At 42.9% G+C, this 24745-nt stretch overlaps 1 protein-coding gene across 4 annotated transcripts in view; it reads left to right on the forward strand.

The window, feature by feature from the left end:
• LOC138289089 (uncharacterized) overlaps positions 1–24745 on the forward strand; it is a 153414-nt gene that overhangs the window by 93997 nt on the left and 34672 nt on the right. The gene's annotated exons all lie outside the window — the stretch shown is intronic.

Genomic DNA, 24745 nt, shown 5'->3' on the forward strand with positions numbered 1-24745 from the left:
GTGTTTTTCTTGAGCATCCTATTAAACAAGAATCTTTATATAATGATAATACCTGAGCTGAGATCCATCAAATTTAGCCCGTAAGCGACCTCTATCATCCTTTCAAAGAATACGGCAAAGCCCATAGTTATAGAACTCAGTAGTACTAAACCTTTCTGTATTTCCAGGCATTCAAGTCAGTGCCGTTGCATTACACACTGTGTATATCCTTTATACAAAATGTATCTGTTGGGATTTAGAGAGATGTGGACATGAAGCAGGGCAATACTTGGAAGCTCTGCTCCTACTGTGCCAACATTTGAATACATCAATGCCCTGTGATCCTTCAATATGCCTGGACACCATTATGAGGCCAAAGAGGAGCATGAGGCACAATTTACAAGGTAACACTCTCTAATCAAGCAATGTGAGCACTAAAACTAATTGGAAACTAAGTGAACATGAAGTCTCCATCTTGGAGGCCCGAAACAGTGCCATGGCACCAACTCAAGGGTAATTGAAAAATGTAGGTAAGCCACAAACTCCTCAATAAACATATAGAAGAAGCAAAGCTAAGACTGGTGGTGTGATGGGAGAGAACAGCCACCATCTTTGAAAGTCAGAACTCAAAGCATGCCACAAAACTTTCCAATTGACACCAGTGTTAATATAGGAGCTGTGGCAGATGTGAGTCTTCAACTGTCCACAAAGCACTTAAAGTAAGCAAAAATGTGATGTATGGAATGCTTGAGTTAATCTCACCCACCGGTGATTATTGGGCTGCATCCTAATACAAGAAGCTCCATGCCACCTTAGCTTGGACCCTGCCCTGTGAAAGTCAGTCTTCACCCTGCTCCAATAGGAACAGTCTAGCCCGAACTGCCAACGCCAGGTCCTCTCTTAACTGGAACACAAGCAACCCAGGACTGGTTTCACCTTAATTAGTTCCAGGTATAGCTTGGTTCCAGTGACACAGTATGCACAGGACCCATGTCTGGACATACCCATCCCTCTTAGCGTGACACAGCAAGTTACACCAAAAAGTGATAGATCGAATGATTGAATTAATCTTTATACTGTTAATTCCTTGAGGCTGCATACCAATTTTGCACACCTTGCCACTTCAGTTATGACCGTACTCCAATAGGAACAGTCCAGGCTGAACTGGCCAGTTCCTCCCTGAACCTGAACACAAACAACCCAGGAGCACCCACAGCAGGGATAAGACAGGGCATCAGTAGCAGAGAGAGTAGCCATCATTGTGAGTAGATGGACTGGGCCTGAGCTTTGCCCGAGCACACCAATGTGGGAAGTGACCTCATAATGAAGCCAAGACTGACACCAATAAAGAGAAAAGTTGGAGTTGGACAGACAATGTCCAGAGACTGCAACTTATCAAGTGCCATCTGCATAGAAACAACTGACAAGACTGACCGCTGAAAGTGATCGGACCAGTAAGTAGAAAGGCTGAGCACCAGGATATCAAAATCCAACCACGTCAGATCAGGCTGTGGCTTGGAGACACAGACATTCAGCGGCAAAGTTGGTGGACCACACTGGTTATATATATATATATATATATATATATGTATATATATATATATATATATATATATATATATAGCAGGGCTGAGGTTTGACCATCACTACAGCAAACACCAGTCATGAGCATGTCTAATGTGTAAAGCCCTGCACTATATGGCTGTTGGAAAGAATAGACTCTACAGTGGATTGAGTGCCAGTAGTCAGAAAATACATTTGTAAACAAGTTAGAAGATTAAAAGAGGAAGTAGGCTGCAACTGGAGGTCTGGTGACCCAGCTTGGGATTCCAAGGGTAAGAAGAGAGAACAGAGAGAAAAGAAGCAAAGGTCCACATTGAAAAACACTCAACCTGGTAGTCTGATACTATGTACTAAGGGATGACAGAGCCCTGAGACAAAAAGTCAGACAAGACACAGCTGACCCTGTGTCAAGGATATATGCTAAGCATCACAACTTAGTTGGGAACCATAGGCTTCATTTGACCCCTGCCCTCTTATCAGCGATGAAAGATGTGAAACCAGGCAACCTAACTGCAATGGTAGAGGCCCTGTGATAAGAGACCCGAGCTACACCATGAAAGAGAACTGTATGTGAGGATCATACCAACCTTCCGGGCCTACAACGAGCACAAGAAAAGGAGAAACATGTTTATCACCAGGGCCGGATGTGACAACTCAATAAAATATATGCTGACAGCCAAGGGCTTGAAGGATGTTGTACAAGGCAAAGCCCTGGGATTTTCAGGTCTTCCCCAAAGAAGACAGGAGAAGGGTTAGCCACCATAAGGATCATGAAGGAGATCCTTCAGCATTTCCTTTCAGAGATAAAAACAGGAACCAGCATGATCAGGAGAGGCCTAAAATCCTCTCTATGCAAACTGTGAAAATGAGAATGAATTACCTTGAAAAAACAGTTGATAAATGCTCAGAAGAAAAACACTACTTAGGCAACATAGTTCTTGAATTAGAAGAACAGTGCAATGATTTAGTACTCAAGCAGCAAGATCTAGAAAATGATTTAGATGACAAATCATAAGAATCATGAGAGTACCCAGAAATGCACAAAGGCATGACATTCAGCCATATGTGCAATGCCCCTTGCATTATGTCAGAAACAAACGGAACAACCACCTGATATGCATTAAGAATTTCCTGAATTTTTAACCTGTAGACACTTCTATGAGGAAAATGAGATCATGATACTTATATATGCTGTAAAAGCCATAATGTATGATAGACACTGGCTACAACTGTTCTACAACCTCACAACATCCACCCTAAAGGAAAGAAATCAAGAAAACTACAGATAACCCATCTGAACATAATTTACCTTACCAATTGGCTCGCCTCTTTTGGCTCATCTTTGAATGGGACAGTGAGAAGCGTTTCATCAATAAAGGCAACGGCACAATGCTGGATATCCAAAGCAAAGAGGATGGTGGAGACAAGGCCCAGGGCAACGATGATCTGTCACACATTGGTGAGCCTAGTCCTCTGTGAATACAATTTAAACAGCCACTGAAAAGGCAGTGCAACAGGCGGGACGCTTCACTGATTGATAACCAAAACTGGAGGTGAAAACTGATGTGTGAGACAGTGGCAACTCACCTTGAATAAGAGAGCTACAACACCCTCTTTAGAGCCATTGCACAAGGAGGGTTGGAGTAGGAAAAAGAATGATCTTGGCTATTTCGAAAGAAAGACTAGTCGACTGTCACTGCTTAACCAGGGGGAAGGGTGTATGTTAAGATTTTGTGAGGGAACTGTTAATTATCAAAGTTTATTTGTTGAAGTTAACAACATTTTTATGAGGTTTGATAGGACTGCAGCAATCTAGTTCTAAACCACACTTCTGGGTATTATTTAAATGTCCTTAATATGCCTATAATGGCCTTTGATGATGGATTATGGGAGAGGTTAATCCCCAGTACTGTGCTAAACCTAGCTGCTGGGCCTTTTTCACAGTGGTAAAGGTGGTGAGCAATTTAAGATCTCACTGCAACAGACAAGAGGCTATCAATCATCAAGCTGCTAAAGTCCCAAAACAGTGAGATTTTCCTCCTCCCAGAAACACATCAACATAATTGGAATTTGGGTATGCTATAGTCAAAATTGTTCCCTAGACGGTGTTTCACTTCAGGCCCACACACAAAAAAGCAGAAGTAGCAGTTTTATGTTCAGCACCCTTCTCAGAGGAAGTAAAAGAGATAATCTTGGACTAAGTGTACAGAGTACTACAAGTAATTTTAAGATTGGCCTGCGGGTGATGACAATCATGTCACGCTACTATCCAAACACAAACCCGGAAGCCTTCATAAAACCATCTATATCAGACACACTCAATGAGGGGAGATTATCATAGGGGATGTCCTGATAGATCAGCGCAGTGGCATGGAGGAATAGATGCAACAGATTGAAGGAAAGTACCATCTTGCCTGGCATGTTACCCCCATTTTTACTTGTGTGTCAGTTTGTTTTTGCCTGTCTCACTGGGATCCTGCTAGCCAGGACCCCAGTGCTCATAGTTGTAGCCTGAATGTGTTCCTTGTGTGGTGCCTAACTGTGTCACTGGGGCCATGCTAACTAGAACCTCAGTGTGTATGCTCCCTCTGTCTTTAAAATTGTCACTGCAGGCAAGTGACAATTTTTACCAATTCTGATTGGCACACTGGAACACACTTACAATTCCCTACTATGTGGTACCAAGATACCCAGGGTATTGGGGTTCCAGGAGGTCTCTATGGGCTACAGCATTTCTTTTGCCACGCATAGGGAGCTCAGACAATCCTTACACAGGACTGCCAACGCACCCTGAGTGAAATAACATCCACGTTATTTCACAGCCATTTTACACTGTACTTAAGTAACTTATAAGTTACCTATATGTCTAACCCTCACTTAGTGAAGGTTAGGTGCAAAGTTACTAAGTGTGAGGGCACCCTGGCACTAGCCATGGTGCCCCCACATAGTTCAGGGCAATTTCCCTGGACTTTGTGAGTGCGGTGACACCATTACACACGTGTACTACATAAAGGTCAATACTTATATGTAGCTTCACAATGGTAACTCCGAATATGGCCATGTAACATGTCTAAGATCATGGAATTGGCCCCTCATGCCAAATCTGGTATTGGGGTGCCAATCCCATGCATCCCCGGGGCTCCAGCATGGACCCCGGGTACTGCCAAACTAGCTCTCTGGGGTTTTCACTGCAGCTACCGCTGCTGCCAACCCACAGACAGGCTCCTGCCCTCCTGGGGTCTGGGCAACCCAGTCCCAGGAAGGCAGAACAAAGAATTTCCTCTGAGAGAGGGTGTTAAACCCTCTCCCTTTGGAAATAGGTGTTAAGGGCTGGGGAGGAGTAGCCTCCTCCAGCCTCTGGAAATGATTTGAAGGGCACAGATAGTGCCCTCCTTGCATAAGCCAGTCTACACTGGTTCAGGGATCCCCCAGCCCCTGCTCTGGCACGAAACTGGACAAAGGAGAGGGGAGTGACCACTCCCCTGTCCATCACCACCCCAGGGGTGGCGCCCAGACCTCCTCCAGTGTGTCCCAGACCTCTGCCATCTTGACTGCAGAGGTGTGAGGGCACAATGGAGGCCTCTGAGTGGCCAGTGCCAGCAGGTGATGTCAGAGACCCCTCCGGATAGGTGCTTACCTGACTAGGTGGCCAATCCTCCTCTGAGGGCTATTTAGGGTCACTCCTGTGGGCTTCTCTTCAGATAATGAATGCAGGAGCTCACCAGGGTTCCTCTGCATCTCCCTCTTCGACTTCTGCCAAGGATCGACCGCTGACTGCTCCAGGACACCTGCAAAACTGCAACAAAGGAGCAAGAAGACTACCAGCGACATTGTAGCGCCTAATCCTGCCGGCTTTCTCGACTGTTTCCTGGTGGTGCATGCTCTGGGCGCTGTCTGCCTTCACCCTGCACTGGATGCCAAGAAGAAATTGCCCGTGGGTCAACGGAATCTTCCACTTGCTAACAAAGGCACCAAACTTCTGCTTCACCGGTCCTCTAGGTCCCCTCTCATCATGACGAGCGTGGTCCCTGGAACACAGGAGCTGGATCCAAAAGACCCTGACAGTACAGTGGTCCAACTGGCCAAATTTGGTGGAGGTAAGTCCTTGCCTCCCCACGCCAGACAGTAATCCTGTGCACTACGTGAACTGCAGCTGCTAGGGCTTCTGTGCACTTATGCAAGGAATCCATCATGTACAGCATAGCACAGATCCCCAGCTCTCTGTCCTGCATTGCTCAACCTGATGAGTTGACCACCGGCTTCGTGGGACCCTCCTTTGTAGTGTTGAGATGACCGCCGTGCTCAGATTTCTTGAACCTGTGCTCAAGAGCTTCTGCCGGTGCTGCCTGCTTCTGCATGGGCTCTCTGTGTTGCTGAGTGCCTTCTCTGTCTCCTCCTCCAAGGGGCGACCTCCTGGTCCTTCCTGGGCCTGGGCAGCATCCATTTTCTTCAACCGTGACCTTTGCAGCTAGCAAGGCTTGTTTGCAGTCTTTCTGCATGGAAACAACTCTGCATCCTCCAGCACGCCGTGTGACATCTTCTGTGCAAAGGAAAAGTTCCTGGCATCTTCTGTTGTTGCAGAATCTTCAGCTTCTTCCACCCGGAGGCAGCCATTTTGCACCTTCATCTGCGGTTTAGTGGGCTCCTGCCCTGGACACTTTCGTGACTCTTGGACTTGGTCCCCTTCCTTTACAGGTCCTGCGGTCCAGGAATCCATCTTCAGTGCTTTGCAGTCAGTTGTGGTCTTTGCAGAATCTCCTATCACGACTTTAGTGTGTTCCTGGGGAAGTAGGGTAACTTTATTCCTACTTTTCAGGGTCTTTGGGTGGGGTATCTTGGACACCGTTAGTGTTTTCTTACACTCCCAGTGACCCTCTACATACTACACTAGGCCTGGGGTCCCTAAGTGGTTCGCATTCCACTTTCTTAGTATATGTTTTGTATTGCCCCTAGGCCTATTGCATCCTATTGTATTCCACATTGTTTGCACTACTTTTCTAACTGTTTCATTACCTGATTTTGGTTTGTGTGTATATTTTGTGTATTTTACTTACCTCCTAAGGGAGTATATCCTCTGAGATGTTTTTGGCACATTGTCACTAAAATAAAGTACTTTGGGGCATATTTATACTCTGTTTGCATCGAATTAGTGTCATTTTTTTAAACTCTAATTCGGTGCAAAACTAACTCCATATTTATACTTTGGTGCTAGACCCCTCTAGCACCAAATTTATGGAGTTAAAGTCATTTTTTGAAAGTGGAGGCCTACTTTGCCTTAATGAGATGCAAGGTAGGCGTCCCCGTGCAAAAAATGACTCTATGGCCTTAACACCATATTTATACTCCCATGTAAAAATGGTGCAAGGGAGGGAGGAGGGGTCAAAAAATGGGGCAAAGCTTGCTTTTTTAAGACGTGGGTCAGGGCAGGCATTAGGGGACCTGTGGCCCTATTTCCATGGTCCAGTCTTTGCTCTCTTACTCTGGCAGAAGCAGCAACTGCAGGATAGCTCCACAAAGCACAGTCACAGGCAGGGCAGCTCTTCTTCCTCAGCTATTCATCTCTTCTCCGGACAGAGGTTCCTCTTGGTTCCAGAAGTGTTTCTAAAGTCTGTGGTTTTGGGTGCCCTTCTTATACCCAATTTCTCCTTTGAAGTAGGCCTACTTCAAAGTAAAGTCTCTTTTGAATGTGAAATCCTGCCTTGCCCAGGCCAGGCCCCAGACACTCACCAGGGGGTCAGAGACTGCATTGTGTGAGGACAGGCACAACCCTTTCAGGTGTAAGTGACCACTTCTCCCCTCCCTCCTAGCACAGATGGCTCATCGGGAAATGCAGACTACACCCCAGCTCCCTTTGTGTCACTGTCTAATGTGAGGTGCAACCAGCCCAACTGTCAAACTGATCCAGACAGGGAATCCACAAACAGGCAGAGTCACAGAAACGGTATAAGCAAGAAAATCCTCACTTTCTAAAAGTGGCATTTTCAAACACACAATCTTAAAATCAACTAAAAGATGTATTTTTAAATTGTGAGCTCAGAGACCCCAAACTCCACATGTCCATCTGCTCCCAAAGGGAATCTACACTTTAATCATATTTAAAGGTAGCCCCCATGTTAACCTATGAGAGGGACAGGCCTTGCAACAGTGAAAAACAAATATATCAATATTTCACTGTCAGGACATATAAAACACATTACTGTATGTCCTACATTAACATACACTGCACCCTGCCCTTGTGGCTACCTAGGGCCTACCTTAGGGGTGCCTTACATATAAGAAAAGGGAAGGTTTGGGCCTGGCAAGTGGGTACACTTGCCAAGTCGAATTTACAGTTAAAATTGCACACACAGACACTGCAGTGGCAGGTCTGAGACATGATTACAGAGCTACTTATGTGGGTGGCACAACCAGTGCTGCAGACCCACTAGTAGCATTTGATTTACAGGCCCTGGCACCTCTAGTGCACTTTACTAGGGACTTACTAGTAAATCAAATATGCCAATCATGAATAAACCAATTACATATAATTTTACACAGAGAGCATATACACTTTAGCACTGGTTAGCAGTGGTAAAGTGCTCAGAGTTCAAAAGCCAACAGCAACAGGTAAGAAAAAATAGCAGGCAGGAGGCAAAAAGATTGGGGATGACCCTGCATAAGCAAAAAAGTCCAACAGGCGGAATATAATATCCTATGCTCTCAATATTTCTGGAAGCAAAACAGGGAGGCTGATAGGGGCATAACTGAGAGTGATCTAGAGTTATTATTATTATTGCACAGTGCACTATTGCCCAAGAGGATGTCCTAGTGCTAAGAAAGAGAGCAACACGCCATTGATCTGGCATCTTGCATTGCTGAAAAATTTCACGTTTTCAGTTTATTTCTGAAGAAGGGCACGGATAAGTCTGATCTGATCTTTATGGGAAAGAAAGACAGAAAGAAAAATGATCCAGCTCCTATTCTGGTCTTCCTGATGGAAGAAAGGTGCAGCAGTTTAGCTTTAGCTGACTGAAGAGCTCAGGAAGGTTGGAGAGGCAGGATTTTTAGTCAAAGGTAGACGGTCCTGCACTATGTAAGGCTCTGTGCCTCATGCACAGAGCTCTGAATACAGATTTTTCTTTGTTGGGCAGCCAGCGCAATTCCTTTAGTCAAGAAAAGTCAGATTCATAGGGTGTCAGTGTGAGAATGTTTCTTGCTGCTGCATTTCGAACTATCTGCAGTTTATTAGTAAGGCAGATGAGAAGTCATAAATAAAGACACAATCAAGACACAGGATGATAAACATTTGAATGAAACTTTTGTGGGCTGATTCAGGCAGAGCAATAACTTTTCTTACCATTTTGAGCAGTGCAAAGCACTGTCCAGATACTCAATTAATCTACGGAAGGAAAGAAAAACAGTAGTAAAAATTAACTCCAAAGTTTCAGGCATGAATGTTTGAAGGGATGGGGGGGGGGTCATACCAAAATCAGATAGTCTGAGGGCCAGACTAGGGGTTGGCCACTAAATGGAATAAACTCCAATCCTATCCATGTTCTGCTTTAGGTAGTTAGTTTTCATCCGGCTAGCAACCAAAAACATGTAAGCTCTCAAACATTCCTGTGTCTGGGCCTCAATTCCATAAGACCAAATCAGGGCAGAGAGTGTTTGAAGCATGTATTGATTATGTGTCACAGCGGAGCAAAAGGGACTGAGCCGGATAGATTGAGATGGATTGGACAGAAAAGAGCTAAGCCACAATAGCTCCTCAAGACAGATGATTTTATTGTTCAGACATTTGATAAGGATGTGAAGGGAGACCATTTCAAATGTGGCCGAAAATTCTAATATGACTAAGGCTGCCTAACTTTGTTGGTATAGAATTATTTTGAGGTCACCGATATTGCCCAGATGGCAGATTCTATATCGGTTGAATGTCTGAAAAATGATTAGATCTTATCAGGAAGATGTGTGAGTTATAGATAGTTGCAGAGTTAACGTATTTTGGTAAGATTTTGGATGGAAACAAAGCAAGGAAATCTCTTGGTAATTGCTTAGATTGTTAGGCTCTGATGAAGGTATAAGTGGGGAGTAAGATTTAATGGAGGTAATGTGAGAAATAACTGTGTCAGTAGAGAGGTTGTTGAAGTCCAAGAGAGCTACACCTGTATCTGAGGAGGAAAAGTAGTTAAGATCTCTGCAGATTCAGAAATGACTGGTTTGTCAAAACGAACCAAGGAGATTTTATCATTTAGAGGTGCACCCCATGGCTTTCCCTTTGGAACCCCTTGAAGCCCTTCACACCACCCTTCCAATTCCTGATGATCAAGCAAAATGAAAAGCAGGGGCCAAACAAGATGCTGATGAACTCTGATAACTTTTTGTAAATTACCATGTCAAAACCATTCTGTTCATTAAATAAATTATTCAGCCTGGCAATGCAAGTTTTACTAAATGAAAACCACTGCTCATTGCAGAGCCTGCTGAATAAGGTAGGACGAAGAGTCCTCCATATGACCACTCAAGAAAAAGGAGAAGGGTTTGGCACAAAAGCCTATCAACATGGAGATAGAATTTCAGAATGAGAAATGCACAGCAGCAGCAGATCTTGTTTCAGTTTCTCTGTTGTGTTTTGCAAGTGCCTATGCAGGGTTTTGAATGTGCCTGGCCTGCCTGTCTCTGATCCAGGGAATGAAGCTGGCAAGGCATGGTACTGATCTTACCTCAACCAGTCTTTGATATCTCAAGTTGTTTTCTGTAAGTTTGTTTTAAGCCACAGCAAGCCACTGTAAGCCACAGGTACAATTCCTCCTCAGCCGGGTGCCTTGCAAAAACTAATACAATAAGTGGTCTTTGAAATGTAAGGATTTATTTACCTATGCTGTCATGGTCACTGAGAAGCATATATGTTAAAGCTGATAGCTCTGTTGAAAGGCACAATACATGCACTGAAAGATATTCATGTCGGAGTAACCAAACTTGGTGGTGAAATTTCTGAACACATAACATATTACAAATGAAGGTGAACATCTGGCATTATGCCAATAATTTGAATGGCCGAAACGCGTTGACATATACATTGAAGATTCTTTGTTGGAATAAATGAATGTTACATATTAAAAGGAATTGAACCACATCGAATAATTATGGAGGAAGAATATTTTTCCATCTGCGGTTCCAACTACCTCAGTATTACTTAGACAGTGCTTTACAATACTGCTTTACAGCCACTTTGTGCATACCTAATGCAGGATGATTGGAGTATGGTGGTGACTCTGCCACATTGTTCCCATTAACTTTTTTGTCATAAGTATTTTTTTGACATACACGTATGTCTTTATACGTTGATTTATACCTTCTGTTGTATTCCTTATATGTTGATGAATATAGTGTATTGTGCTTTGTATGTGTCATTTTATATAGGTTGAAAGGTAGGAGCTTATGGGACGAGAATAAGTTATAGGAAAAATTCTAGACAGAAGTAATGCTTATTTCCCAATGACTAATTTAGGTTCTCACAGATGTGATAATAATTTAAATATATTTTTCGCAATTGTATGCCATTTCAGATGAAGTGTAAAAACCAAAACTCTAGCAAGAACAAATATTGTAACATGGAACACACCGTTAAGCACTGATGTCCATTGTTTAGTTCGTACATTATTATCTCATCTCAGGAAACAAATGCTACAAGCAAGGAACATAGCTTTTTAACAGTGTGCAAGTCACATTGGTTGCTTGAAGAAACATTATTTTGCAGAGTTAACACCTTTAAAATATTGGCGCTGGAAAATTACTAAAGCGTTAGGCCTTTTAAACTAATGCTGAAATATGAAGAATAAAACAATTCATAATATTTAAACTATTCATCCTTTTAGTACATGGTAATACTCATTTTTCAGTACATTTTATTATTATTAAGCAAAATACACTTTCATTAGACAATATTTTTTTAATATTGATATACATTGTTTATGATGTCCATCAGCTACACTTTTTTTATGTACTAATACATAATTTCAGTTAGGCCTTTTAATACATGTTATTTCACATTATATTTTAATGACTCAATTTTTATTAATAGTGTTTGCACTCCAGTAATCCCTCCACTGATGACTATATGTGTTGTCACAAAAGAAATACTCATTAATACTTATGAATGAGCTCAAAGCTTGTGAATCAGCTAAAATATCTATTGTTTCTCGGTTTTCTCCAGTTTTCCTCAAAACTATGAAAGTATCTACTTCTCATCTCATCTTTTTATCGGTGTATACAGTTTGTAAAATCCGATTATACAGATGATACACACAACCACAAATAATGGTTTCAATATTTTCCCCACAATACCTGAGTTTACCCAGCCAATTTTTCACTTCAGTAAAAACTTTGTCAATATTTTCCCATGCCAGTGGCTCTTTCAGGTCTTTTGAGTCGGAATTTGAATCTATCAGTTTGTTAATTCAATTTCTAATTCCTTTACTATTGTCAGGTATATACGTGCAGCAATGCTTCACTTTCAGCATCCAGCAGACTCGGCCTTCCTTTCTTAAAAGTGTATCTAACACAAGTCTATTCTGGAGAACCATTGAAGCTACCGCAGCCATTTCAGTATTCATAAAAATTATGGCTCCAGAAAAATTAGTCAACATGTTATCCACAATAATAGACAACTTTCTAATTTTCATGGCATTCAGAACAACTCCTATAGAAGGAACAATTGCTCCAAAAATATCCCCAATTATTTCAGAATAAGTTTTTTTTTTATCTTGGTTTTTGCAATTCACTTCTGCCATCTGTGTCATCTATATTGTCAATCTGGTAAATCTCTGGAAAGTTAACTCCCAAATAACAAGTCCCATACCATCCTCTTGGAGGACGATAATAAGCACTGTTTTCACTCCAGGAATCACAGGATCTTGTCCATTTAACATAAAATCCCATGTATTCCTAAAAAGAAATACATGTCTGCACTCACTCGTTCCCACAAACTTAGGTGCATATTTATAATCCCCTAGTGCAACCTTGCGTCACATTAATATCATTATTGTTGATGTTAATGTGGTCCAACGAGGCAACGAGGCAGAAATCCCCGTGCCATATTTACAGAGTGGCGCAATGCAGGCATTGCCCCCCTCTGTAACCCTTTGTGCTACATTATGCCTGCGTCAGGCATAATGTATGCAGAGGGGAGTTCCCTCGTTAGGGGGGCCGCAAAAATGGCACCAGGAAATCTATGAGAGTTCATTGCGTCATTTTTTATGGCACTTTTAATGCTTGCTCAGAGCAGGCATTAAAAGCGGTCTTCCATTCTTTAGAATGTACCCCTATGTTCTCTTCAGGAGAAGCGCCAAACTGTTGGCGCTACTCCTGCAGAATACATCAATAGCGTCACGTTGAATGATGCTATTGCCCCCTACCCTGTGCCATGGTGTGCCGCATTTTAAATACTATGCACACATTGTGGCGGTAGGGGGCACTAAGGGGTGCAGGGGAAGTGGTGCTGCACTCGGTGCAGTGCCACTTCCATAAATCTTCCCTCAATTATCAGTTCTGGATTGAGGTCTGTATATACAAAGCTTTACTATATGTTGAAAATCTAAAGCAAGCTTCCCTTGTGTTTTAGTCTCACTATATGCATAGTAATTTCTACATGTTCACTTCACTAACCCTTTCTGTATTTTCTCCTTCAATGTCTTTCTCCTGTCATCAGTTTGATCTAGGAAAGATTTCTCTACTGGCGAAAGCGAGCATGTAAGAATATTTTGGTGAGCAGTACCAAATGTTAGTGTTGGCTCGAAGAAACCTCCCACAATGTCAATATTTCTCTCTTTAGCTATGTTACTCAAACGTTGATTAATTGGAACAAGAAAACAGTATGTCAAAGTCAGAGTAGAAATATTGTTTATTCTCTTGGTTATAAAACCTTGTTAGTAAAAGGCCTCAACAAATTCCATATTAATGGCAAACTATGGTAGGTAATTCCTTCCTGCACTGATAAAGGAATCTGCATGCAGGATAACATTCTCTCACATTCATCGTCTCAACATATTCATACAACAAGTGATAAAAAACATTAGAAGAAAGATCTCCATGTGAGTTGTCTAGGTGTAAGTATTTCTCATCCCTGTTAAACGTTTCTAACTTAGAAAGTGTAGTAGTCTCTGGAGAAGGTGTATAATTAGTTTCAGCTTTTCTAGGGCCACTCATACTGACTATCAATAACAATCTTACTAGCACACATATAATTCCCAAAACAATACACATACATTTGCAACAGCTATTGTTTTAACTTGATTGCAATTGTTGTTGGAGGCTGGCCCTCTATGTAGTGTGCAAGCCTAGGCACAATGTGCAGGGGGTCCAGGCAACCACCCTTTGGTTTACTGAGGTAAAAACTAGATCACCTAATGCTCTAATTGTTATGGTAGCTTGGTCGAGCAGTCAGGAGAAGTGCTAAGCATTCGTTTTACTCAAAGTATCAATCATGCAACTCACACATTTAAAGGAATACCTTGAGAACAATTTATACAAATACTTCAGATTTTATATAACTTTTTTACCAAGATTATCAAAATTGGTTAAGTACTTTTGGAGATATGAATTTTTAAAGTTTAAAGAAAATATTCTTTCTGTGCGTGATTACGCACCATAGGAATCAATGGAAAGTCACCTTTAAAAATACATATAAAACGGTAGAGGTGAGTTACCAAGTTTGCAGGTTGGTCGACGTCAGCGGTGGGCACACTGTGCCTGCCGGAGTTCAGGTAGCTCCCGGTTCTGATGGAAGCAGCTGGGAAAAGTCTCTGGAGCTCGTTCAGGGCTACTACGGGGAACCACTTGGAAAAGCATTGTACTGGTAAGTTTAGAGGTGGTTCCTTGGCCCTCCTACTCCCCATAATGTTGAAGTTGCAAGGGGTGATGTACCCTTAGGGCACAGCAGGTTCTTTGTTGCAGGGCTGAGCAGTACCCAGGGTATTGGTATGGTCCAGCCACTAGAGAGTACAGTGCTGCCAAACTTAGCACACTTCAGGGTTTGTCTTTATGGTTGTCGATATATTGTCCGGTCTGGCTGCACCTTCCGGTTCGGGAGTTAGCGGCCGGTCAGTGAAGTGACCCTCACTGGGTTGCTGGTTCTTTGGTTGCTGCAGATTGGTACCTCCATTCTGGAGGGAGTTCTTGGGTGATTTGTGAAGCCTGGAGGTACGCTGGGTATCTTGAGGTCAGTCGAGCCGCTCTTTGACAGTGATTGTCAGGTCCTCGGTGCAGCAGGCAAGGTTTGTGCCTTTTTTTGTGCTGCAGGTCCACAGCTCTCTTGCCTTGGATCTTCTTCGTGCTGGTCTTCTACGTGTTCTTTAAATCTGATTTCTTGTTCTAGGGATGCCAAATAAATACTGAAGTTAGTGGTTGTTTTGGGGGGACCTGCTGGTGTCCAAGTGAACACTTAGCTTTGGGTGGCTACACCCACTATAGTGACCACTTCCTGTGGACATGGTCACTTCCCTAAACCCGATTGGCTATTTTTCTTTCATCTAAGATGGAGGAAAATGAAAAGGAGTGTTCCCCTTCCAAGAAACACCTTAGGGATGGTGTATGCCAGGTGGGGCCACTCCTTTTACACTTTGTCTGGTTTCCTGCCTCTGTTCCCACCATAAATAGGGTTTGCAGTGGGGTTGACCATCTACTGCCAGCAGCAGGCCTGAGGGTTGAGTTTCAAAGGCGGCAAGCCATTTAGCTCACCGCCAGGGCAGTGCACATTCCTGAGGAAGGGGGTGATAGCTCCTTCACCCAGGAAGGGCATTGTTGTACTATCTAGAGAGACAGAGCCTTTCCCCAACATTAGTGTCTGGAGGTGGCAGGCTGGATAGAACCAGACTGCAACCATACCAGGGTAGTTAGCTTTTGCAGGGGGCACCTCTAAGGTGACCCCTGGGTAAATTTAGGGATAGATTCAATACTGGCACCAGTTTGGATTTATCATTCTGAGTTGTTTGATACCAAACAACCCAGGGTTCAGGTTGGCCATCATGTAGCTGGGAAACCTGAGTTGACCGGTGTCCAGTACATGTATTAAAATGGCTGTTCTGTTCACTCAGTATGTCCCAGGTTTGGCAAGGACACAGTGGGGGCATAATATTCATGCAGCTATGCCCTCATATATAATATGGAGCACCCTGCCTTACGGCTGTAAGGCCTGCCAAAGGGGTGCCTTACCCATAGCAAATGCTGTGTATGGTGGAAAGGGCACACAGGCAGTGTGCAATGTCGAGTTTGTATTTTGGAGTTGCACCTGGACACTCAGCCTGCAATGGCAATGCTGGGTACATCTGGATGCATGGTCCTAGAGGGTGGCACAATCAGTGCTGCTGCCCTCAAAGGCTTACCATAGTACCCCATGCCCTGCGAATCAAGGTACCCATTTACTAGGTACTTATAGTAATAGTTAAGGGTGTATCCAATTGTGCCAGTGCATCACAACAGTTTAGGGAAAGAGCTCTGGCCCAGGGATCCTTGTTAACAGGGGCCCGGAGCACTACAACTTCTAGGCTACATAAAATATCAGGCAAAAAGTGGGAGCTAACCATGTCAAACAGTGGCCTTTTTTCACAATTGTTATCCATGACCTGTAAAGAAAATAGAAGAAAAAAGAAATATACATTTAAGTATGCAGCCAAGCAAAATCAAAAATAATCTTCAATCTTCTTTGCAATTATTTATAGCAGCTTTCAGACTTTTCTCCAAAACATTGTTGAAAATCACTTTAGCAGCTTGTCAAAATCAGGTTTCCAAAACTCTCTTTCAATAGAACATAATCTATTAACCACTAATTATCACGCGCTAGCAACTGTAAGAGGGACTAAATATCCTAGATTGCTTTGTGGCCACAGGAGGCGGCCATTTTCCGCAGCACCTGCATCCACTTGACCAGAACAACGAGCTCTATAAAGCGCGTGGGGGCACTTTGCGTGCAGAACGCGCCAGCAACTGTAAGAGGGACTACATATCCCAGACTGTTTTGTGGCCCCAGGAGGCAGCCATTTTCCCCAGCACCTGCACCCACTTGACCAGACCAACGAGCTCTATAAAGCGCGTGGGGGCACTTCTCAGCGCGGGGCACGCTAGCAACTGTAAGAGGGACTACATATACCAGACTGCTTTGTGGCCCCAGGAGGCGGCCTTTATCCTCAGCACCTGCACCCAATTGACCAGACCAATGAGCGATATAAAGCATGTGGGGGAACTGTGCAGCGCGGGACGCATGTTGGCCATGCCAGGCAGCGCCGGGGTGAAGACTGCATGAAGACAGGCCCGTCTTAGCCCGTCAGAGACTGGTAGAGGCTGGGCCCACACCCTGTAGGCTTTACATTTTTGATGCATACATTTGGGCTATTACTGTCGTAGGCATTTCTAGATCTTGTTAGCCTTTTTTTTTGTGACCTGTGGCATAAAGATGAAAAGGAAGGTGACCACGGGTTCTACGTCTACTTCACAACCTCATTCCCGGTCCTCCATTGATAACTTTTTAGTATGCTTAGTGGATATGGTTTCAAATTAAATCAATTTTGCAGAGCGCCATCTTTCTTTAGTGGCAGAGGATATTGAAACTAGGCTCCCTTGCAAGTCTTTGAGCTCTGCCGCTACACCAATATTGGTTCTGCCAAAAATACGCTATATGTTACTCCACCCCTGGCCCTTGTTGCCCAAATCCCCTGCATGGTCCTGGAAGGGGTAGTTTCGGATGACTTAGCTGGGGATGTAAATATGAGTACTATTGATTGTTTTGGTGTGCCAGATGCTCTGTGTGGCTCTTCTGACTCCAGCCCATTGCCAAAAAGGCGAAGGAGGATTTCTGAATCAAAAATTACATTTGCCCCAAAGTCACAGCCCTTAACTCAAGACACTCTCATTGGTTCTGTACTTTCACCCCCCCCACACCCAAATGTTGATCCTTGGGCCTTGCTGGAGATTTATTTCAATTATTTATTGGACTCTAAGCTGCAACTAATCCACTTTCGATTAGCAACACTAGAATCTAGTTTGGGTAATTTAGCCTCATTGTCAGTGAAGGACCCTCTGCAAGTACGGTCTGTAGCATCTTAGTCAGGGCCCCCCGATTACCCCTCTGTTAGGGGGATGGTCCTGAGACCTAATCACCTTTATAGAGCAGCCACACAAATCTCCACAGGTTCACAGAATGGGGGTAGAGAAGATAGCTCAGCTGATATGCTGGCAACTCTTCCTGTCAGTTCACACACATAGGAACGTAATCCTCAAACTGCAAATAGTAGTTCATCCCTTGGCAGCCAGCATGAACAACAACAGGCTGAGCATCCCTTACCCTAGTACCCAGTTATAAATCTGCCACCAGCCTCTTGTCCATATGGGGTCATTTGGGATAATGTCCCTAAGCTTCAAGGCCCCATAAAGGAATCTACCTCAGCCCATAAAAATCAATTAACTTTTTGGTTAAATACAAATGTAAGTTGTACGTGGGACCTTTTTAAAGAGATCCTGTTTGTCTATCGGGTGGGTGGTATAGGCTTAGTGAGGAGACAATCACTTGGAGATTTTGTGATTGTCAACTGTCGAGATCCAAATGTTGCCAGGGAAATCTTAGCAGAAACAGATTAGAATTCTACTGTTGGGCTTTTTTTTATAAACATCTAGCCCCAACAAGAGATGCTTGGAACATTGAAAACACCCAGACTTTCCACCAAGCCCCAATATGGGGCTCAGGGAGTCATTCCCTTCCAAACCATTTTCCACTTAGCAATCACTACTCAGTTTTGAGTGAATTTGAACAGGTGGATTGACTACCACCGGCAGCCCAAAGTGAGCCTAGTAGAACCACTGGGGAGGGGAATTTGGTGGAGAAGGGATATATTGGCTTGAAACAGATTGTACCTGAAGTTTATCTACCTATAAATGTTCAAGGGGAACTGGTTGTTTTTCCACCCAAGAGTGCCAATCAACTGATAAAACTCAACACTGGAAATTCCTTAGTTGGAATGTGGCCGGTTTGGCTTCAAAGTAAGAGGTTAATGGTTGGCAGCTGTTTATATCAAATTTCAATATTATCTTTATGCAGGAAACCTGGGCTGTTTCGGAATTGTTTTTTGGTGGATACACTAGCTTTAGCAAGTTTGCCACCCCCTCACCTTCAGGTCTTGTTAAAGGGGGTCTGGTGGCCTGGTTTAAGGTTAGTCTTGGTTATAAGGTCTTACCAATAATAATGGACTTGGATGGATATCAAGCATTTGAAGTACATTGGGGTGGCAAGCTAAGAATTTATTTAGTGAATTAGTAAAACAATAATTTTACATCTACTAACAATTCTTCCTTTCTTGACCTCTCTCTTGCTATCAGTTGCTTGGCTGATAGGGCTCATGCGAGTGGCAGGCCCTTTAATGTACTTTTGGGAGGAGATTTCAATGCCAAACTGAGAGATATATCCACCTCAGTGGCCCCCTTTTGATTCCACTAGTAGTGAAGTGGATCAAACGGTGCTGAACCCAAAGGGACGGCACCTTTATGTCCTCCTTCTGGCGCATGACTTGGTTAGCCCCAAATACGGCCCAGATATTGCGGTGGCACCAACTTTTATTGGCCGGGGCTGCAGCTCCACATTTGACTACATATTTGTTTCTCAGAACCCTGACCCATGAGCTAGAAGTGATTCCTTCAGTTTTCAGTGACCATAACCCCTTGGCGCTTCAATTCGAAGTGCCCTCCCAGACTAAACTAAGAGAACATGGTCCCAGACAAAAACTAGGGACAAAGGGCAATGGTAGGAGGGTAGTTTGGTGCTCGGCAAATCTGTTGTTTATTATGGACCAGGTGCAAACCTCACCCCATCACTGCAAATATTAAGTAAAGTAAGTAATGGGGACCCTGCCATTTGCCAAAAGGTATTGCTGAACTCACGTCTTATATTAGGGTTCTCATGAGTAGACCAATTCAAAAAATTCTCTTGACTGGCTGCCCATGGTTTGATGGATCGTGTAGGGTAGCCAATGCCTCCCTGCGTCAGACGCTTAGCCAAAACCCTAGAGACAAAGCCAATGTCCCTGCTTGTAGAAAGGCATATACCCAGGCCGTAAAACAGCAGAAGGCTGAAGTTAAAATAGAACAGTGGGAAAATATAATTGAAGCCTCTAAAAAGAAGGATTCCCAGGCTTTTTGGAGGGTAGTCTGGGCTGGCCTCTCAGATGGAAATCGCCAGAAGCAATTACATCACATATCCCCCCTGATGCTTGGATTGTCCATTTTTCAGGTGTCTATGTGCTAACGAGGTAAGGGGTCAATCTGTACAGATAACTTAGCCCTTAAATCTTGACTCCAATTTTTTAGACAGTGAGGTTCTAAAGGTGATTTGTGATAGTCTTCCAAAAAAGGCCCCAGGTCTGGATGGGACCCCGATGGACCTTTTTATAAAATACCCAGAGTTTTGGGCCCCTTTGTTAACCAAGATTTTTAATATGGTGTGCAGGGTTGGACCCCATATATCATGGCAAACTTCCATAGTTGTTCCAATTTTTAAAAAAGGCAATACTCTAGATCCCAGGTGTTATCGGCCAATCTCGCTGCTTGACTTCTCCTCAAAATTAATGGGGCGGTGGCTCTGGAACATCTGATCTCTTGGGTGCAGGAGAAAAAAAATTCTTACTTGGGCCCAATATGGTTTTAGGTAAAGCCTGGGCACTATTGAGCAGTGCCTGAACCTTTACCTTTTCAAGGCAAGCACAAGTATGTGAAAGGTGGGTCCATTCACCTGGCCTTTATGGATTTGTCTAGCACATTCAATTATGTTAATAGCAAAAAGCACTGGGCAATTATTTTAAATATGGGTCTTGATGATGGCCTAGTAGACCTCTTGAGATTCCTTCACCAGGTTCAGAGGACAAAAATAAGGTATGGGTCGACTGGCGAGACCACCTGCCATTTTGGTGTAAATCGGGGTATACAGCAGGGGTGTGTCCTCACCCCCATTCTATTTCTTTTATACTCTAATGACCAAGAGTAAACCGTGGTTTCTACAGGATCTGATGTGCCCTGCATACACAATAACCCCATTCCAGCTCTACTGTATGCAGATGATGCAGTCCTACTTGCAAGGATTGCAAATGGGCTCAAACTGCTACTGGATAGTTTTTTTGAGTTCATGAAAAATGTAGACCTTGAAACCAACTGCTCGAAGACCTTTGTAATGGTCTGTGTCCTAAAATTACCAAGACACACCCTATCTGGATAGGAAAACAAACTTTAACTAAAGTAAGGTCTTTCTCGTATCTGGGGCTAGAATTTGATGAAGAATGTAGTTGGCGTTCATGTTTAAAAAATAGGGTTTTACGCATGGTGCACACAGTGGGGATTACCCACTCTCTGGCTGCCAATATAGGGTGGAAGCCAGTTGCCCCCATATTGGAGGTGTAAAAGAGAAAATGTCTGCCGGCTGTGACCCATGGTATGGGATTTTAGGGGTATAAAGATGCTGGGAACCTTCAGGTTAAGGAAAATCGATTATGTCACCAGTTATTGGGTGTCCCGCCCTCTATACCCCATTTTTCTTCCCACTAGGAATTGGGCCTTGAATATTTACAGGATAAAATTAGCATCGCCCTGCTGGAGCTGCGGTGTGCACTTTAGCTTAATTAAGAAGCCGTCCTCAACCATCTGATAATTCAGGATTGCCTTCTTAGTGATCCCGCGTGTTCAGTCCCATGGCTAAATGCATTAAAGGAACTTTGAATGAAGCGGGTTGCCCACATTTGTTTGAAAATCCGCATTTGATGACCAAAAAGGATAAAACATGGATACGTGACCGCTTCCTTGAGATAAGGTGGGTGGCTCGTGAATCAAATGAAGTGGATAAGTTAGCTGTCAAAGAATATTGCATGGTACAAATGTGTCCGGGCCCAGCCCCTTATTTATTGTTTGTACATAATATGTATGAGCGATTACTTCTAACCTGCTCCAGATTAGGGTCCCTCCATTGGCTGCTGTCTTTTCCTCAAAGACAGTTCTCCTCCAGCATTATTTGTATTTGTCCCTGTGATGAGCACTGCCCACAAAAGCTGCTACATTTTCTGTTTTTCTGTAAATACTATGTGCCCCTAAGAAAATCACACTTGGTTCCGCTATTACGAAATTAAAGCTTTACCAATTGCAGGGCTGCTTTGCTTTTCCTTTGCCAATTAAATGATTATGAGGTTTGGCGCAAGAGGATGCTGTTTTAAAACTGTTGAGATGAATTGCACGTAGGCAAGGACTTGTAAGTGTTTTTAATATTTTATATGTTTTTCATAGGTGTTTGTTTGAAATGTATGTAGGGGAGGACCTGTAAGTGTTATTTATGTTTTATACGTTTTTACATCTTGTGTGAATTTTAGTATCATGAACTTATGTATGGTTTTGGTGATTTGAATGTATGTTTTTATTGGTGTTTCTTTTGTGGATATTATTATATCCAAAAAAGATATTACTTACTAATTACCACTTCTAGTGTATACTGACTCTCTTGTTCAGTTGGCAATGTAGTTTCAAAATTCAGTTCAAAAGCAATTTCAAGTTCCAAAATATTGAGATCGAATTTTACAATCAATCCAAAAGGACAAAAATTCACTTTGCCACTCATCTGTTGTAAAATACACCTATTCAGGACCTGAGTATGTTCGACTTGCAACTCTGTTCCTTTTTAATTTCCAATTTACACTTATTTCTCCTTTACTCAGATCTTCATCTGTATCTGCTCTTGTTGTTGTGCCTAGCTCATCAGTTAAAGTTGACAATACATCTGGAACCTTTTCAGTTGTTTGCAGTTTGGGCCACTTGTCTCCTTTCACAGCTTTCTTTGACTGTATTGTTTGCAAAACTGGACTTACAACTGTTCTTCGTTTGGCAGGATCTTGACTTTAACTTGATGTACTTGCAGCATTAGCTAATTCAGGAGGAGTCAAATCTGCATGACTTTGATTCAATTCAGCTCCCTCCTTAGCTGGTTCAGGAAACATACTTTGTTTCTACTGATCTTCCCAAATGTCTGCTTATGAGAGAGTCCTCCTCTGACTTGACTCTCCTGGTATGTTTACTGATGCTTGAGCAACATCAAGAACCTCTACTTCATCTCTTAGAGGTGTACCTGGATCTTCACCAGTTTGCACTGTCTCTGCTACGGTTTCCACAGTGTCTCTTCTTGCTCCTTGAGACTGTATAGTAGGTGTTGGTTCTCTCATCAACTCTTCTTCATCATCCAAAGGATAGGGCACTTTTCAAGTGTGGCTGGCATGAATCTAGTTTGGGATCCTGGCACATTTCACAGCAGTCATTGTTACAAGTACAGCCAGACAAGGCCCCTTCCACCTAGGTTCCAGACAGATTTTCCTCATGTGCTTCTTGACTTCCACCCAATCACCAGCTCACAAACTGTGACACTGGTCTTGGGGTGGTGGCACTGCTGTAGCTTTCACCTGGTGAGAAAAAGAGCAAACCACATCAGCTACGATCTTGCAGTAATCCAGCACCATGTCATCTGTTTTATTCACAAGAGCATTTGTAGGAACAGCTGGCAATCTCATTGCTCTGCCCATGAAGATTTCATGGGGAGAGAGTCCAGTCTTTCTATCAGGGGTATTTCACATGCTCATCAGAACCAAAGGCAACCCATTTGGCCACTTCAGATTTGTAGATGCACACATTTTTGTAAGTTATGCCTACAGAGTATCATTCATTTGCTCCACTAATCCAGAAGCTTCAGGGCGATAGCTACAGTGCAACTTATGCTCAATGTTTAAGACTGAACGTAGTCATTTTATCACCTCGTTATTGAAGTAACTTCCTCTGTCTGATTCTAAAGAGGCTGGAAAACCGAAATGTGGTATCAACTCCCTAAGTAAAAGCTTTGCTACTGTGGGACTATCATTTCTACTTGTAAGGTAGGCTTCAATCCAGTGAACACAAATACAGACAATCACCAAAACCTACCTCAAACCTCCACACACAGGCATCTCACTAAAATCTATTTACATTCTTTTGAATGGACCTCCTGCTCTTGCAATATGACTCAAATTGACAATTGTTCTATTCTCCACGTTCATTTGTTGGCATGTGACACAGCTGTGACTAATTGCTTCAGCAACCTGTCTAAACTTTTATTAAACAAGGATTACTTAAATGTTTGAATCATTGCATCTCTGCCAACGTGAGCTCGACCATGATAATATCTTGCCATTTGTGTCAGTAAATCAGTTTGGCAGGAGCCACTTGGCGTTCATTTAAAATCAATATGTCCTCATTGTCTCTTTTTTCAAGCATTTCAATTTTATCCAACTTTTCTTTTCATCTTAAAAAACATTATCTTGTAAATGTTTGACTTCCTCCGATGTATCAATCACTGTTAATCTGTAACTTGGGTTTACTTCATCAACATTTAGCTCTTTCTATTCCTCATTAAAAGAGATGCAGTTCAATGCACAAAACCTTGCGACTTGATTCGCACAAGCATTTCCCATTGAAACAAAATCATTTGATTTCTGATGTGCATTGCATTTCACCACAGCAATCTTCTCAGGTAATTGTAGGGCTTCTAACAAATCATGAATTATATCACTAGGTGAACCAGCAGGGGTAAAAAAACCTCTCTGCGACTACAACTGCCCAAAGTCACGTACGACACCAAATCCATATTGACGGTCTGTGAAAATTATAACTTTAAGCTGTGCAGAAATACAGTATGCTCTAGTAAGAGCCACCAATTCAGCCACTTGTGCTGAATATACTCTTAGAAACCCTAAAGCTTCGAGTATACCATAAATTGTGCACACAGCATATCCAGATTTCAAAGTTCCTGCATTATCTCTTAGACATCAACAAAAATAATTTGATCATTTTCTTCTAAAGAGGTATCCTGAATATCAGTTCTGGGTTATGTGCATAACTCAGTAACTTCCAGTCATGTTCAACTTCTTTTAGTTTCCTAATTTCAACATTGTCTATTGGGAGTAAGGTTGCTGGGTTAAGCACAGTGCACCTCTTCAATGACATGTTAAGAGAGCCCAAAATCAGAAGCTCAGACCTTGTGAGCTTGGCAATTATTAAATATTTGGTCTTTGTTTGGGTAAGCAAAACCGTGACAGAATGTGGGACCAAAACACTTAAAGGATGTCCCATCACAATGCTCTCACACAGAGTGAGGGATAAACCAACTGCCGCCACAGTCTGCAAAATGCCA

The sequence above is a fragment of the Pleurodeles waltl genome, chromosome 1_1, assembly GCF_031143425.1.
Source record: "Pleurodeles waltl isolate 20211129_DDA chromosome 1_1, aPleWal1.hap1.20221129, whole genome shotgun sequence".
In the NCBI taxonomy this organism is placed as follows: Eukaryota; Metazoa; Chordata; class Amphibia; order Caudata; family Salamandridae; genus Pleurodeles; species Pleurodeles waltl.